The following is a 17,287-nucleotide window of genomic DNA, read 5'->3' as shown; positions in this document are numbered from 1 at the left end:
TCCAGAAGAGGGCGTCAGGAGGTTGTGGGCTGCCTGACAGTGTGGCTGAGGCCCTAACTCAGCTCTGCAAAAGCTGTGTGTTCTCCAGGTCCTGTTGTTTGTTTTGAGACAGGGTCTCATTATATAATCCTAGCTGGCCTGAAATTCACCATGCAGACCAGGCTGCTCTCAAACTTGCAGCAATCCTCCAGCCTCAGCTTCCCGAGTGCTGGGATTAAAGGCGTGTGCCACCACGCCTGGCTCTTTTTGTTGTTTGAAACATGATCCCCTATAGCCCAATCTAATGATTAGCTGAGGATAGCCTCAAGCTCCTGATCCTCCCGTGTCACCTCACACAGGCCACACAACAGGCAAAAACTCTTTTTAATTGGCACATTATAATTGTATATATTTATGGTTTACAGTGTGATATGCCATTTCAGATATACAATGTGCAATGCTTAAATCCAGCCAACTGGGTTATGTATTCATCTGTCTGTCCATCCATCCATCCATCCATCCATCACTTTGTGTTAAGAACATTCAAACCCCTTTCTATCAGTTACTCTGAAACATTCGATTCATTGTTGCTAGCTACAGTTTCACTACTGTGCTATTATGGGAATACTAAAAAGTGATTGCCACTTCTCAAGGATGATTTCAGGACAAGAGAAAGGGTTTGTAAATCATAGGGGGAAAATATGTCTTGGAATATAAATCAGTGGCAGAACTCCTACTTGCTTAGCAATGTTTGAATTTGATCCCCTACAAGTGAAAAAACAAAACAATAAAAATACCGTTAAGCTATATCCTCGGCTCCCCAAATCTATTTCACAGTCTTTCCAATCCAGCCATCAGACTATTGCCTGGGTGTGGTGGCTGTGATAGCACCCACGATCCCAGGACTCAGGACACAGATGCAGGCTGAGTGCTGTGAGTTCAAGTCTGGCCTGGGCTGCAGAGTGATACCCTGTCTAAAAAAGCAGAAGCACAATCAACAACAACACATTACACACACACACANAGAGAGAGAGAGAGAGAGAGAGAGAGAGAGAGAGAGAGAGAGAGTGCAAAGCTTTACCAGGTAACTCTATTTTTTTTTAAGATTTATTTATTTATTATATGTAAGTACACTGTAGCTGTCTTCAGACACTTCAGAAGAAGGCGTCAGATCTCATTACGAGTGGTTGTAAGCCACCATGTGGTTGCTGGGATTTGAACTCAGGACCTTCTGAAGAGCAGTTGGTGCTCTTACCAGCTGAGCCATCTCGCCAGCCCTACCAGGTAACTCTTATCTTAGTTTGGCTCCCACTCTCAGGAGCACACAACGTCCTTCACTTCAGCATTCTTTACTTTTGACAACAGGACCTCAAACAAGCCTTGGAGCTCTTATCTCCCAAAGCAAAGCAGATACCTCCCTCGCTCAGACATGCCCTGTGTTTACAGAGCGCTCGGAGCTAAATGCCCCACCTCAGTGCTGTCTATCAAACAAACCTGCCAGTGGCTTTACTCGTCCCCACCAGATTCAAGCTCTCATCCCCATCATCTTCACAGCATGGCCGCTGCACATTGTCTGTAGAGCCTGTTTGTAACGATGGCAATTTTTTTTTAAACGCAGGATCTCATGACGTTGCCCTGGTGGGCCTGGAACTCACTATGTAGACCAGGTTTACCTGCAACCTGGAACGATAGATCCTCCTGCCTCTGCCTCCTGAGTGCTGAAATTAAAGGCGTACATTATCTACCTTGCCTGGACTATTTTAATTTTATCCTTAAATGTTTCCTTTATCTCTCTCTACGCAGCCAATAAATACTTGCCAAATTGTATGCAGGATTCTAATCTTAAGATCTGGACTCTGTTTTCGCTAGTGTTTAGCTTTGTGATTTTGGGCAAGGAATGTACGCACCTTCACTCAGCCTCAGTTTCCTTATCTGGAGTATGGGGATCGTAACTGCAGTAGACTACCACCAGGGTAAACCTCATCATGCCCTTAAGGGCTTAGTGATCACCGTGTACAGCCCAGTGAGAGCTATATAGTGTCAGAGAAAACCAGGGTCCATTTGGGTTAGAGAAATACCTGAGGGCTTCCTGGAGGCAGTGGGATGAGCGTTGGGATTTAAACCCAAGGGGAGGAGGGGACTTTGCGGGCATCAGGACCTACCTGAACGAGAGGGAAGCCACAGAAAGGCAAAGTGTGTGCAGAGGACAGCTTAGTCAAGACCTAGAGAATACCTTTGGGAGAATTACCCAGGAAGAGAGATAGAGAAGAAAGGAGAAGTGGGTGTGTTTTCTAGGCATATGGAGCCCAGGTTAAATGTGTGGGATCCGTGTCCAGCAGTCTGCCAAGATGTCCTCTCACTGGCTTTGTCTTTCAGAAGTCAGAAGTGGTGAGATGATCGTGTGGGAAAAGCAGGTTACTGCACACCCTACATCCCAGCACTCAGGAGGCAGAGGCTGGTGGATCTCTGTGAGGTTCAGGTCAGCCCGGTCTACAGAGGGAGTTCCAAGCCAGGGTTAGACAGTGTCTTAAAAAGAAAGATAGAAAAATTTATATTTGTATGCTGGTTATTAACAGGTTAAATTTAAAGTCTTACATTTGTATTGAAGAATTAATCACAGGGACCATGATCGGAGGCCCAAAATTGGATGGCTTGTCTATGAGGCCCCAGAGTTCTGAGACAGCACCCCCCCACACACAGACACACACCTTCAAAGAGTTGAGAAAAATGTAAGAGAAAACCAGGCATGGTGGTGTGTGCCTATAATTTCAGTACTCAAGATGGACCAGGAGGATTAGGAGTTCAAGGTCATCCTTGGTTACACAGTGACATTGGGGTTAGCCTGGGCTACATGAGACTACATCTCAGTCTCCTCTCCCAAAAAAGAAAGAGTGAATTTAGACTAGTTTGTAGAGAGAGAACTAGAAGGAGGTGGAGTGGAAAGAACTGCTTTTCAGGTTAGTTTGAGCCAAAGGATCAGTATAGTCACCCAGTTTGTTGACAGATACGTAAAGGTGTAGCTTGCAATAACAGCTGAGACCAGTCATCCAGGAGGGCCACGTCCTTACTGTCTCCTGGCCACACAAAGCATTTCACTCATTACATTTGTCAACGGTAGAAAGTCCAGCTCTGGAGGGGCAGTCGGCATCGTCTCACATCACCTCAGCCCAGCATATTCATTCCCCACGCAGCTGCCAGGGATGTTCCCCTGCTAAGGGGTTTCCCCCGCTGCCCCCAAATTCCCAACTCCTCCCAAATTCCTCAGTTAAAGAGAGCTGCCTCAGGGATCATCACTCCCTCAAGGCCCTCAGCCAGTGACTGAGACACTGAGACACAAAAAGTTTCCTGTGCTGCAGACCGTTGGATCTCTCCCCCTGAGGATCAGGGCCAAGACAAGCTCAAGCTAGGGCTTGCTGGGTTCGTTCCCTTCCCCCCGCCCCCCCCCCCCCGTGTTGTTCAACTTCCTCTTCAGCCTTTTTGTTCTCCCTCAATCAATTCTGATTACAAGCTCTCTCTTCTATGGCTGTCTGTCTCTGTCTCTCTGTCTCTCTGTCTCTCTGTCTCTCTGTCTCTCTGTCTCTCTCTCTCTCTCTCTGTCTCTCTCTCTCTCTCGTGTGTGTGTGTGTGTGTGTGTGTGTGTGTGTGTGTGTTAACTTGGGGCTGTGAGTACATAAGGCAAGTGCTCTACCAATGAGTTCTATCCCTATCCCCCTGTCTGCTCTGATGTTGCTTTATGTTGCGTGGGGTTCTTGCTGATAATTCCCTCTACACAACAGCTCAGGAGGCCTGGGTAGCAGCAAAGAGAACATTTCCGTTCCATTTGGTGAACAGACGTCTCAGGACTCATTCTGATTGGACTCTCTTGGGTCATATGACTTTTCTAAATGTGCGGCTGCTGCTAGTTGATGGTGGTAGTGGTACTGCTGCCATTGGTGATGGTGGTAGTCATGCAGTTGTTGGTGGTTACAAGAGTGGTGGTGGTGGTGGTGGTGGTGGTGGTGGTGGTGGTAGCAATAAACACTGCAGTGGTTGGTCGTTCTTGCAATGTGAGTGATGGAGCCGTTCCTATGACAGCAGAGGGACAGAGGGTAAGGAAGAGAGTTTGAGAGAGAGAGAAACAGAGACATACACAGAGAGAGAGACAGACAGAGAGAGACAGAGACAGAGACAGAGAGACAGAGACAGAGACAGAGAATGCTTGCTAGAAGAACAAAAATGATATGTCGCCAGGTGTGGTGGTACATGCCTTTAATCCCAGCACTNGGGAGGCAGAGGCAGGCGGATTTCTGAGTTTGAGGCCAGCCTGGTCTACAAAGTGAGTTCCAAGACAGCCAGGGCTATACAGAGAAACCCTGTCTCGAAAAACAAACAAACAAACAAACAAACAACAACAACAATGATATGTCTCCCAACAACAACAACAACAACAACAACAACAACAACAACAACGATATGTCTCCCAAAGATCCTGGCAAAATGTAGAATGCCCACTTCAAGTCAGTTGGCCATATAGGAACTGCCATCTAAGAGACAATAACAAGAAAAGAGATGGTACCCCCCATTGCTTTGGGGATGGAACTGGGAAGAGGGAAAGCAGAAGCAGACATATTCTGTGTAGTTTTCAAAAATATTTCTTTTAATGTGTGGAGAGATGGTTCAGAGGTTAAGAGCACTGACTGCTCTTCCAGAGAACCCAGGTTCAACTCCCAGTCCCTACACAGCTGCTCACCACCATCTGTAACTCCAGTTCCAGGGAATCCGATGTCATCTTCTGGCTTCTGTGAGCATAAGGCTCACACATGGTGCTAAGAAATGCAGGCATGTAAAACACCATACACATAAACAAAACTTTTAAAAAATTAAAATTATATTTAATTATGTGTGATTGTCTGTGTTGGGGGTAGGTATGTACATTGTGTGCAGATGCCTGTAGAGGCCAGAGGCACTGGAACCCCTGGAGCTGGACATACAGACCTGTATGCTTGCTAGAACCAAAATCAGAACCTGCTTTTAACCACTGCACCAAATCTCCAGCGTCCCATCCTGAGTAGTTCCAAAGAATAGCACTAGGTAGGGTTGCGGTCAGAGATTAGAAGGAAACAGAACATGTGTAAGCAAGACAGCAGTGGGCTGGAGAGATGGCTCAGGGGTTAAGAGCACTGACTGCTCATCCAGAGGGCCTGAGCTTAGTTTCCGGCACTGACGTAGTGGCTCACAACATCTGTAATTTTCATTTCAGGAGCTCCGACACCCTCTTCTGGCCTCTGAGAGCACCAGGCACGATCATGGTGCAGAGACAAACATGTAGGCAAAACACCCATGTACATTAAATCTTATAAATTGTAAAAATACAGCACTTTGACTATATATACATGTATATATATATGTGTGTGTGTGTACACACACATATAAACATATGTATATATACACAAAATGTATACAATAAGAAATTTAAGTTGCTCATGGGAGAATAGGTTTATTTGTGAGGTGGTGGGCTTTTCAGGTGTGAGGAATGTGCCCTGCAGAAGGCCATAAATGAGCACACTGTTCTTCGAATACCCAATAGCGTACACTTGTGGTTCCTTTGCACCTTGGCTCTTACACCAGGGTTGTGTCTTTGTGGACAATATCCAGTATGCCCTGCCTTGGGCTTATCTCGGAGAAATCTTCACCACACCAGTAATTCCAGGCTGGAGGACTTTCTCCTCTGAGGGTGCCTCTGCATGTGTCATCTGTTAGTCAGGACTCAGCCTACTGTGGAAGTCTCTCAGGCATTACCTTAGCTTCTCCCGACTTAGCGCAGGTACCCCAAGGCTATGGTTTACCGAATCTCCTCTGTCTCACCCCTCAGTGAGACACGTACCTCAAGAAGGTACGTGTGGTACAAGGTGTGCTGATGAGTAGTCAGAAGCCCAGGACCCAGGATGGGAAAGCAGGAGGGTCATGAGTTCAAGGTCATCCTTGACCATATAGCAAGTTAGAGGACTTCTATACATAAAATCTTATTTCCTTTTAAGTTTTTATTTATATAGCATGTATAGTTATTGAACATATAATTTTATTAGGGCTTTTATGGATTTTTTTATTATTTTTTTTAATCTTGGGAGGGAAAGTGTGACTAAGAGGCCACAGGATCTGGTCTACCTCCAAGGTTCTGTGATGAGACACGTGGTACGGAACTTGAAGCTGACTTACAGATGAATAACTGGGAATTACTCAGGGCCGGTCTGGCTTACTGCAGTGGATAGAGGGAGTTGCAGCTTCTTCTCCTATCCAATAGAGCCACACACCACTGAGCAGTCTGGGAGATTTCCGGGGGAGAACGGAAGCCATACAGAATAACTCATTCAGAGATGTAACATGCGTTACCTCCTTCCAGTCACTGTGCCTTCCCACATCTGTCAGGATGCCCCTGAGGGTTTCTGCTTCTACAGTGTTAACCCTTGCTCCTACGCTGGGGACTCTGTTCTCCAGAACCTTTAGGGAAAGCACCTTCTTTCTTTTTCCTTGTGTCCAGCAGCTCGTTGCAAGAGCACAGCTATCTTGCAAGAGCCCCCCAAGACTGGGCTTGTTGACTGTTGATGTTCCTGCATTGATGGAAGGACTTAGGGGGACTTCTCTGAATCCTTGCTGGATCCCAGTTACCTCCTCCAGCATCTCCCAGCTCACCGTCCTCAATTTTGCCCTAGCTGCTTGAGGTCTTGTGACTTGGCTAGAGTTGTGTAGACTATGGAAGTTTAACTGAACTGTGTATGCCATCTACGCAGCTATGGGGACATCATCATCCATGCTGGGGTGCAACTTTTTGGTGGTCTCGCTGCTTTGGGGGCCAGCCGTGATTTCTTAGTAAGTCCAATAAACTCACTGGTTTTCCACGTTGGACTCTGGGGCAATCATACTTCAGTTTATCCAACGGATGGTGGCCTAAAAGAGGGAGATAGACTGTTGTTTATATCTCCCAAGGGAAAGTGTTTCGGAAACACTAAGGCACCAAGTCCAAATTATTTCTCCTTTTCAGCGCTCTCCCTCTTTGTTGGGGGGAAGGGGTAGTGTTCCAGAAAAGGGGCCTCCATAGTGGCTCTTAGCAACTTGGGCTTTAACTAGTTTCACCTCTTTAGCAGGTAGTCTCTTTAAATGTTGGATTTATGCAGTTATGCTCTCCCTCTCTCTCTCTCTCTCTCTCTCTCTCTCCACACACACACACACACAGACATATACACACTTTTAGGCTACACACCAGCAGTTTAGAATTTTAAAGTTGGAAGAGCCGCCCAGATTCATTTAGTGCAGTGAGGCCCCGGATAAAATCTGGGTTCATTCAACCCTTTCCCTCTAGCTGCAAGCACTTCCGCTGTTGAGAAATAATCTCAACAGTCTAGGCAGGTAGGTGTCAGTCCTTTTACCGGAGGAGAACCGACTCAGAGAAAGAAAGCGCTTGGCCACGGAAGGGCAGGGACATGACAGAGTTCAGGGTTCCAGGCCAGAGCGGAATTTATTGTGTCCTTTCGGGAAATGCGAATGTGAAATAATCGACTTGGGAGTCCCCGCGGAGCAAAGACAGGAGGGAGGACCGAGATGAAGACTGCAGGATTTTTGCATTAAACCTCCAGGCTGGGCACCGAACCCTAGGTAGCTAGCTCCGCGGTCACCCTTTGACAGGGTGATCAGATGTGTTACGGTTTCTTTAAGACCCAGACTCCGCCCCTCGGCTCGTCGCCGACCTCCTCCTCTTGGCGGCCGCTCCGCCAGTTCCAGACTTCCTTCAGCGATGAAGTCATCTCTCAGTTACCGATTGGCTGCGCTATGATGTCAGTCACAGAAGTCGCGCCGCCGTACTAGCCTTCCTCGTTCCTCTTCCTTTGGCGAACGCCCCCCTAAGTCGGGCCAGCCCTAACGGCGCGAGGTTTCTGATTGGTCGACACGGCTGTCGCTCCCAGGCGGGTGGGGGGGAGGGTGCGGAGGCGGGACCCGGAGTGGTGGGAGGGCCCGCAGCTTCCGTGGCTGAGTGGAGCCGGCGGCGGTCGTGTCTGCGGTGTCCCCGGCGGTAAGAACGACCGTCCCACCCTCCCCACCCCCTCGTTCCCGCTCGCCACGCTCCCTCGGCTTGCGCGGACCTCTCCCCATCTTGGTGCAGTCTGACTGGTCCTAGAGGCTCGGGGAGGATACGTGAGCGGCTGGCACCGGAGTGGGGCGAGCCGCGGAGCCCGGGCCAGGAGGCGAACGAGGCGGTGAGTGAGAGTTCGGGCAGGGTCCCCCTCCCCCACCGGCCCCGCCCCGCTCGAGCATCCTTTCTCCCCGCGACCCTTCCGCGTGTGCCCTGGACCGGCCGGGCGCTGTAGGCTCCGAGCCCGGGATTGCCTCCCGCAGTCCTCCACTCCAGTCCCGCCCTTTCCCAAGGGGCTGGGGTCTCAAAGCCCTGGTCACTCGACAGGACAGTCGGGTGCGACCGTGCACCTGTGCACCGCCAGGGCTGTGCTGGCTAGGGAGCAGCTAGGTTCCCGCCCTGGCTGCTCCCCGAGTGTGTGTAATCTGCTTGGGACCGACCGATCGAGCGCTTTCTCCCGGCCCTTGTGCAAACCTGGAGGATCCAGGTGCAATCCGCTGGCTTCTCGTGGCAAGGAGGTTCACCTGGACCTGACGACCATATAGCAGCATGGGTGCCTCCAGGTCTGCAGGGCTCCGCAGATTTGAAACTTGACCGCCAAAGAAGTGTCCGCCTCGTGTGTGTGTGTGTGTGTGTGTGTGTGTGTGTGTGTGACTGTTTGTCTGTCTATGTGCCTTTGATGACTTCCGCCTTCCTCGCTCCATAAGAAAACACTAATACTATAGAGTGGTTAGTGCTGGAGCTTTCCCTGTTAGATATCAAACCTACGTTTAGATTGCTTATCTGGAAAATGGAACTAACAATACCTATTACATTGGAATGCAGATAGTAAATGAAAGAATTTGTAATAAAACGCTTGGAACGGTGTTCAACACATACAAGGAAGGGATCCAAGAAAAGACGAGTATCCTGATGTTGAGGACTGCAGGATAGGTGTGTGAGTACAGTATAGCTTGTCTTTGTCAGGATTTCTCTTTGTTAAAATGACAGAACCAAAGGACAGACTGGTGGTCAGTTTACTGCTTGCCCGAATACTTTGGCATAAAGTGTGTGAAGACTAAGAATGTGAACTTAATTGCTTAAATATGATGAAATTACACCTATGCTTCATGGGTTCACATAGTTTTAAAATCCATAAAGTGTCCGGAATGTCCCCAAATTGTAAGTTTTTGAGGTCTGAAGCCAAAGCCTGCAGCCCGATCTTTATGTTCAAGAAGTCAAACTTAAGGGCTTTACTGTAGAAGCCCCTTCCACCAAAAAAGTCCACTTATGAAGTTTTATTGTTGAAAATGAACTGCCTTCCAGGGGTAAAATGGTACAGCCAACTGGCCCACAGCCCCATCCCTGTAGGGAGGGGAACCCTTGGCTGAAAGTTAAACTGAGTTTCATCTACTGGTGTTTGTCTTTTTCATAGCAAATCAGAGGGCTTCCTGATAGTTGGCTGTTTTTTTGTTCTTGTTTTTAAAGTCTCACTGTGTAGCTGTGGCTGGCCTGGAACCTACTAAGTAGATCAGGCTGGCCTTGAATCCAGAGTTCTGCGTGCCTCTGGTTTCTGAGTGCTGGGATTAAAGGCCTGAGCCTTGGAAAGATGCAGACTGCTACTGCTTTCTTCAGAGAGAGAGATCCAAAGAAAAATGTCTGTAGTCTAGGGCTCGAATTTCGTTCAGTTCTTTGTCCGAATTTTTGAGAAGTATCCTTTTTAACAAGGCCTTCCAGAGTCAGGTTCACTAGGGGAAGTTTTTAAATCATGAGAGAGAGAAGTGTAATGTGTCTCCCATCATCCAAAAGTATTTACTGCAGACTTTCCACGTCCTTAATACTCTGCCAAATGCTGCGAGGGAGGGATTCAGAAAAGTATAAAACAGGATCTTAGCCCATAAAGGGCAAAACCATAAAGTTTGGGTCACCCAGTAGTAATTATGGATACTTCTAAAGTAATGACTTCATTTATTCATTCAGCAGACCTTTTGTTCCAGGCATGTAATGTGCCAGGTGTTTTGCTGAGCTGAGATCAAGATGAGTCAGATACGGTCCTTGGTCTCGAGGGGCAGAAAGAGTGACAGGTGGTTAGAGTAAGGTGAAATAAAGTCTGAGTGCAGACCCAGAGTTGTAGGAGAATGCCAAGACAGCTTTAAAAAAAGTAATCGAATTGATGGGAAAGCTTAAAGAAAAGATGGTGTTTGAAGCTTAAAGAAAAGATGGTGTTCGAGGTGTGTCTTAATTCCACTGAACAAGATAAAGACCATTCCAGAAGGAAGAAAATGAGCTTGGCTTCCTGACATTGCAGAGACAGTTATGAGCACTTGGGCCAGACAAAAGGAAGGAAACCGAACAGTCCATAACAGTGATTCTCAACTTGTGGGTCATGACCCCTTCGGCAAACTGCCTCCAAAAATATTTACATTGCAATTCATAACAGTAGCAAAATCACAGTTATGAAGTAGCAACAAAAAACATTTTATGGTTGGGGGTCACCTCAATGTGAAGAACTAAAGGCCCAAAACATTAGGAAGGTAAGAACTACTGTTTAATAGCATTCCTTGATGCCCACTATGTAAAAGGCATTAGTTCAGGCTCTTTTGCACCCTTTCAGGGCTGGTGTTTGAATACATGGCTTCATGCTTGCAAGTACACTCTACCAGCCCTGTGGTTTGAGACATTTCCTTCTTGTAACCAGGCTGACTTGGAAGTGACCATGGAGCCTAGAACTCGGGGCAATCTCCCCCTGCGCCTGCCCCAGACCCCTAAGTGCAGGAATTATAGGTATGAACCACCGTATCCAGCTTCATCTTCTCTCCCTTTAGCTCCCCGTCTTGAGGAAAGTTCTTGTTACATGCCCAGGCTGGGCCTTGAACTAGGCTACCGTTTGTTATCTTCTGTATTAGATTCCTGACTGACTGGGGCTACAGTACCCACATGCTGAGCTTGTTTTCTTTTGATCCTAGCTTCAAAGGTTCTTCTTGAGACATAGTAGATGCTCTGCAAAACCTGTTCACTATAAAGTTAACATGAATTAAATATTTACTCTGTATAAAATGTGTGTGCTTGGGATGAGAGTTGGGGCTCATTGACACATGGGACATTTGTCTTTTGCCTGAGAGAATACTAAAGTTGAGTTATTATTTTTCAAGACAAAGTCTCACTGTGTAGCTCTGGCTATCTTGGAACTCACTATGTAGACCAGGCTGGCCTCAAACTCAGAGATTCAATTGCCAGTGCCATTCTAGAATGCTGGGGTTAAAGCTGTGTGCCACTGTGCCATGCTTTCTGTTGGATCTTGATTAGAAAGTTTTAAAAAAAGGAAAGGAAGACATTGATGGTTGCAGACATGGGGTGAACATAAGACATGACTTACAGATGGACACACAGAGGAAGGAAGGTGGTCACTGTCGATGTGAGAGGTCTTTATGCAGTCTGGAAATCAAGAAAACTTACCGGGCATGGTGACTTATCCCTATAGCTCCATAATTCAGGAAACCAAGACAGGAAGATGGAGAGTTCAAGGGCAGCTTTTCTTAAGAAAATAAAACAGAGCTGGAATGGTGGTTCAGCAGTAAAGAGCCTTTGCTTTGAAAGAAAACAAGAGGAGGCCAGGTTTGGATTTTAGCACCTATGAAACAAGCTGGGCATGGTCCCACCAATGCCAGTGATCCCAAAACTGAGGCAGAGGCAGACAGGAGGATCCCTGGGGTTCCTGTCTGGGGTAGGAGGCGGGAAGCAAACTTTATGTTCAGGGAGAGACCCTGCCTTAAAGGAATAAGACAGCAGCCGCAGATCTCAGACAGCGGTCTCTGGCCTCTGCATTCTTGTGCACCTACATATTTATGCACACACCACATTCACAGACACATACATATTAAAAAGAGAAAAAACCCACAAAACAACCCACCAACCCCCTAAACAAGAAAATCAGTGAACTAGTCACTATTTTTGGGGGGTGGGGTGGGAGGCGTTTCAAGATAAGGTAGCTCTGGCTGTCCTGGGACTCACCCTGTAGACCACCAGGCTGGCCTTGAACTCGTGAAATCTGCCTGCCTCTGCCTCCTGTGAGTCAGGCACTTGGCAGCTTGGCTGAGCGGGTCAGGGTCTTGAAAGAGACTGCAGCGTGTTAGGTGGTGAGGTAGTTATCTGAAAGCTCAACTGAGGCTGGTGGATCCTCTTCCATGTGACTGCCCATGGAGCTGACAGTTTGGTGCGTGCAGGCTTTCTAGAGAGTTGACCCAATTCTTCCTCATAGTGCCTTTTCCACAGAGTTTACCGAATGCTCTCCTGGGTTTGTGCCTTAGGTTTAGAGGTCACATACTATCATTTCTCCAGTATCCTGTTTCTTATACATTGGGGGAAGGGATGATAGAAGAAATGAATGCCAGGAGGATTCTGAGATGCTGGATGTAGGACCCAGGGCTTCATGCAGGGCTAGATGGGTACTGTCCCACTGAGCCACACCCTTAGTATATACGGAACATTTTAAGCAGTCTGTTACCATTAACATTAAGGGCAAATATTTGGTCTTCTCTGTAAAGTAAGGTGGAGTTGTTTGCCTGGTACTGAGAAAATGATAAGTTATCAGAATGGTAGGAAAGCAGCTGAAGAGTATTAATAGTGTAAATACTAGAGTCAGACTGGCTGGGCTGGTGCGGTGGCCCCACTCCTGGTTCCGTGGCTGATGGAGCAATGTCCCCACTCCTGGTTCCGTGGCTGATGCTCTTGCTTGTCTTTTTGTGACTCACTAGCTGTACAATGGGGATGAAGATAGTATACGCTTTATATTGTTAAAATGGGGTTAAAAAAGTGTAAACTTCTCAGAATAACTTTCCATCCCATTGTCATGATTTATGGTTCTTGGCAGTGGCGTATATGTTGACGTGAGTACATGAGGCTGGATCTGAAGATGAATGAATGACTTGTCAATTTTTTTTCATTCAGAAGGATGCATTTAAATGTCAGCTGTTGGCAGTTGGATTTGTTTTCTAGTTCAACTAGTCTAGATAATTCCTATTCTCTCTCTCTCTCTCTCTCTCTCTCTCTCTCTCTCTCTCTCTCTCTGTGTGGTGTGTATGTGTGTGGCCAGGGGATAACTGGCAGTTTTTTTTTTTTTCTTTCCTTCCACCTGTGGATCCTGGAGATTGAACCCGGGTCGTCAAGACTTGGTGGTAGATGCCTTTATGCCCAGCCCCATCTCACTGCCTCCCATAGGATAGATAATGTTGATTTTGCAAAGTCGAGTGCAGTTCATTTGCTTTGTTTGAAAAAGGGGTCTTGACCTGGAACCCAGTGAGTAGTCAGGTTGACTCTGAACTCTCAAGAGCCCATTGCTTCTACCTCCTGGTATTGGGATTAGAGGCACACACCACCACACCCACCTCACCTTCCCCCAGCTTTATTGAGTTTAACTGCACAGTTAAAGCACGGTTGCTTGCTAAGGGTGTGTGTTTCCCTTAGACTGTCCTTTGAATGGCTGAGTCATCCTTCTGCAGAATGGGTTCAGATGCAGTACCTAGAGGTGTTGGGTCATCTTCTGCAGAGTGGGTTCAGATGCAGTACCTAGAGGTGCTGGGTCATCTTCTGCAGAGTGGGTTCAGATGCAGTACCTAGAGGTGCTGGGTCATCCTTCTGCAGAGTGGGTTCAGATGCAGTACCTAGAGGTGCTGGGTCATCCTTCTGCAGAGTGGGTTCAGATGCAGTACCTAGAGGTGCTGGGTCATCCTTCTGCAGAGTGGGTTCAGATGCAGTACCTAGAGGTGCTGGGTCATCCTTCTGCAGAGTGGGTTCAGATGCAGTACCTAGAGGTGCTGGAAGAGAACTGAGAGGCGAAAGGAAGGACATAGGATGAGAAAAGCTGTGGCTAAGGCTTCAGGAGAGGTTACTCTGAGGGAATCTTAAAGGCACAGAAAGCAAAAGGAGCTGCCAGTGTGGAGTGTAGAAATTTAGGAATTGAAAGAACAGATAGTGTGACAATCCCCCTCCAGGAAGGGACAAACCCCTCACAGACATTAGTCCTTTTCCGTGGATTGCCTCAGGATGAAACTAACTTGTGGAAATAGAAATGGATTAAACGATCTGGGTCTTTGAAACCACAAAGTCATGATTTTTGTCTAACAGGAAAATATGGGTCAGATTTTTATTTTTGTGTGTGACAAGGACACTTGGATAGATATTTTTATGTGACACGATCCAGGTACCTCATACATAAACCTGCTGTCATTTCTCCAGTATCCTGTTTCCTGATCCTCTTGCTTCCATAAGCCTAAGCCACCACACCTTAATTAACTCTGTCCTGTCTGAAGAGGGAAGATATTAGACTCATTGTCTGCAGGGGCCACAGGGCCAGGAGGGGAGCTCCTGAAGTGGTCTCAGTTCTGTAGTTCAGTTGTTGACGTTCAACTTTTTCATGGTATAGTTTTTCAGGTGAAGTGATTTGAGGGTTCAATAGCTGAGTCTGGGCCACTCCCCCACTGTTGTTAAGCTACGTGGACCCAGTGATGAGGGCACTGTACAGTCCTTGGGAGGAGTGCTCTGAAAAGTCTCTCTCTCTTTTTTTCTCTCTTTTTTGTGTTTGGTTTGTTACTCCTCACAATTTGGGGATGGGGTGTGGTGGTCAAGACAGGGTCTCTTTATGTAGCTCTGGAACTGCCTCTGTAGACCAGGCTGGTCTGGAACTCAGAGATCCGCCTGCCTCTGCCTCTCAAGTTCTGAGATTAAAGGAGTGCTCCACCATGCTTGGTCCTCACTCTTAATATTATACATTTTGGAATCTCTTTTGCAAATGAGACCTGATGAGCAGATTATGAATTTTTTTTTTAACTCCAGATTGGCCTTGAAGTTAAAATATGGCTGAGTTTAGCCTTGAACTTGTGACCCTCCTCCCCGTGCTTTCCCAGCGCTGGGGTCACTGCTCTGGATAGTTCATTTTGAAACTGAGAGTGTCCTTCAGTTTTTTAATTGTCTTTGATATAGATGTGCTGTTTACAGGTCTCTGTCACCTTGGTGGCTTTGATTCTTTGACATTTTTGCTCCAATATTAAAAAAATTGAATCATAATGTATATAATATGAAAATGTCTGACTCTCCAAGTCCAGTAGCCAATAAAGTTACATCAAAAGTTTAAGGGCTGGGGTCTAGGGACATGGCTTAGCAGTTAAGAGCACTGACTGCTCTTCCAGAGGACCTAGGTTCAGTTCCCAGCACCTACATGGCAGCTCATAATGATATCTCTTAAGACCTGACAGGCTCACACTGACATACATGCAAGCAAAACGCCAATGCACATAAAATAAAAATAAATGATTAAAGAAAGGGTAAGGGCAGCACTAGAGTGACTCTTCCTTATTGGGGTGTTGTGTGATCATCATCAGTTCTCAACAGTGGGTCTGTGACCTAAGTGGTAAGCAGTGCTGAGTGCTGACTCAGGAGGTCACAGCCAGCGTTTGGACCCTAGTGTCTGAATGAATGAGCTATCCTGGCCACCCCCTCATGTCTCTGGCTGTTCCTGTGCGGTCTCTGCATGGTTAGTGGGAAGTGTCAGAGTGAGAGTTCTTTGTGACAGTAGTCAAGGTGTTCTAACTTCAGAGACACTCCTGGTCCCTTTCCTTATGTGTGTTTAGTTGTCATTCCTGCAGTGGAGGCTTCTCATCTTAAACCACTTAATAAATACTTAACCAAATATGGGCGTACTATAATGTCCAAATGTTTAGAATTTTTTTGTTAGTGTTTCAGTGTCTTTTTCATTGTAAATTGTGTAAGTGATGCCAGGGTCTCTCTGCCATGGTTAGTTTGTACATATTTTCACTACCACAAAACTTTACAGGGACATGGAAAGTTTTCCTCTCTCCATACTTTAGGATGGACCATGTTGCCTTTGGTGTTAATGATGCTTGACACTTTAGGGTTTTTTGTTTTGTTTTGTTTTTTTGTTTTTCGAGACAGGGTTTCTCTGTGTAGCCCTGGCTGTCCTGGAACTCACTTTGTAGACCAGGCTGGCCTCGAACTCAGAGTTCCACCTGCCTCTGCCTCCTGAGTGTTGGAATTAAAGGCGTGTGCCACCACACCCAGCTTCTTGATTTTATATGTAGAAATTTGATGGATATTTTTTTAGTTTGCCATATGTGTGCTGTCTTTCCTTTACAAAGTAGAAGTAAGGAGCTAGGGATATAGTTCAGTTAGGAGAGTGTTTTCCTGCCATGCACAAATTCTTGGGGCCAATCCCCAGTATCACATAGATCAGGTCTGGTGTCACATACTTATAATTTTAGACTGGGGAGAAGAGGCCAACTTGGGCAACATGAGATTCAGAAGGAAAAAGCTGAGGTGAGGTAGGAATGTAGACATTAAAACTGTTATTTTGTTTGGAGGCTGTGATGCAGGCCTTTAATCCAGCACTTGGGAGGCGGAGGCAAGTGGATCTCTGTGTTCACTGAATTGAGGCCAGCATGAGTTCTAGGACACCCAAAGCTACACAGAGAAGCCCTGACAAAAACAAAAACAAAACTCCCAAAACAGCAAACAAACAAAAGTTATTTTTAAACCCTTGCTGTCAGTGATGATCCCTGTTTTAGATCAGCCTTCCTTTGCCTCCTGAATGTTGGGGTTAAAGTAGTACGTCACCACAGCAGCTGTATTGTATTTTTATCTTGATTGATTGATTGATTGGGACAGGATTTTGCTTTGTAGCCTAGGCTGACCTTGAGCTTGCTAGGCCAGCCTGGCCTTCAGGTCACAGTTTCCTGCCTCAGCCTCTGAGGGGGAGTCCCAGTTAGGGCTTCCCTCTGTAGAAGCATCCCAGGGTAATGGCATTCATGGGGGCAGTGCTGCTGTGGTTTGTAAATCAGTGGCTGCTGCTGTGTCTCTTTCTGCCCAGACTTTTTTTTTTCACCTCTGTTTTTAAAGTGAGAAAGGATGGCCTGGAATGGGGGCACAGCAAATGAAAACATGCTATTAATATTTTGAAATGAAATACATTTTAGTAGTGGCTCATAGGATGGTATGGTTCATTTTGTGTCTGTATTGATCTCTGTACATTGAGTCAGGCAATTATTCTAAATCAGGAATGCCGTGGCACAATTACAATGCTTTCTTTTGTAACATTTATCTAAAAGCTGATTCTGAAGATAATCCTGAAAAAAAAAATCAAAATGCTTGAAGACTGGACATAACGTTGGCAATTTGGGCAAGCTGTCCACGGCATTTCATATTCAACATGTCTAG

At 46.5% G+C, this 17,287-nt stretch overlaps 1 protein-coding gene across 1 annotated transcript in view; it reads left to right on the top strand.

The window, feature by feature from the left end:
- The first annotated feature begins 7,549 nt into the window (after positions 1-7,549).
- The window catches only part of Mrtfa (myocardin related transcription factor A), a 169,255-nt gene continuing 159,517 nt past the window's right edge, over positions 7,550-17,287 (top strand). Inside the window, exon 1 of the mRNA XM_021183976.2 lies at positions 7,550-8,207. The gene's annotated coding sequence lies outside the window, so the exon portion shown is untranslated. The remainder of the gene's footprint in view (positions 8,208-17,287) is intronic.

The sequence above is a fragment of the Mus caroli genome, chromosome 15 (genome assembly GCF_900094665.2).
Source record: "Mus caroli chromosome 15, CAROLI_EIJ_v1.1, whole genome shotgun sequence".
NCBI classification, from domain to species: Eukaryota; Metazoa; Chordata; class Mammalia; order Rodentia; family Muridae; genus Mus; species Mus caroli.
This window is presented reverse-complemented; position numbering and strand designations above follow the sequence as displayed.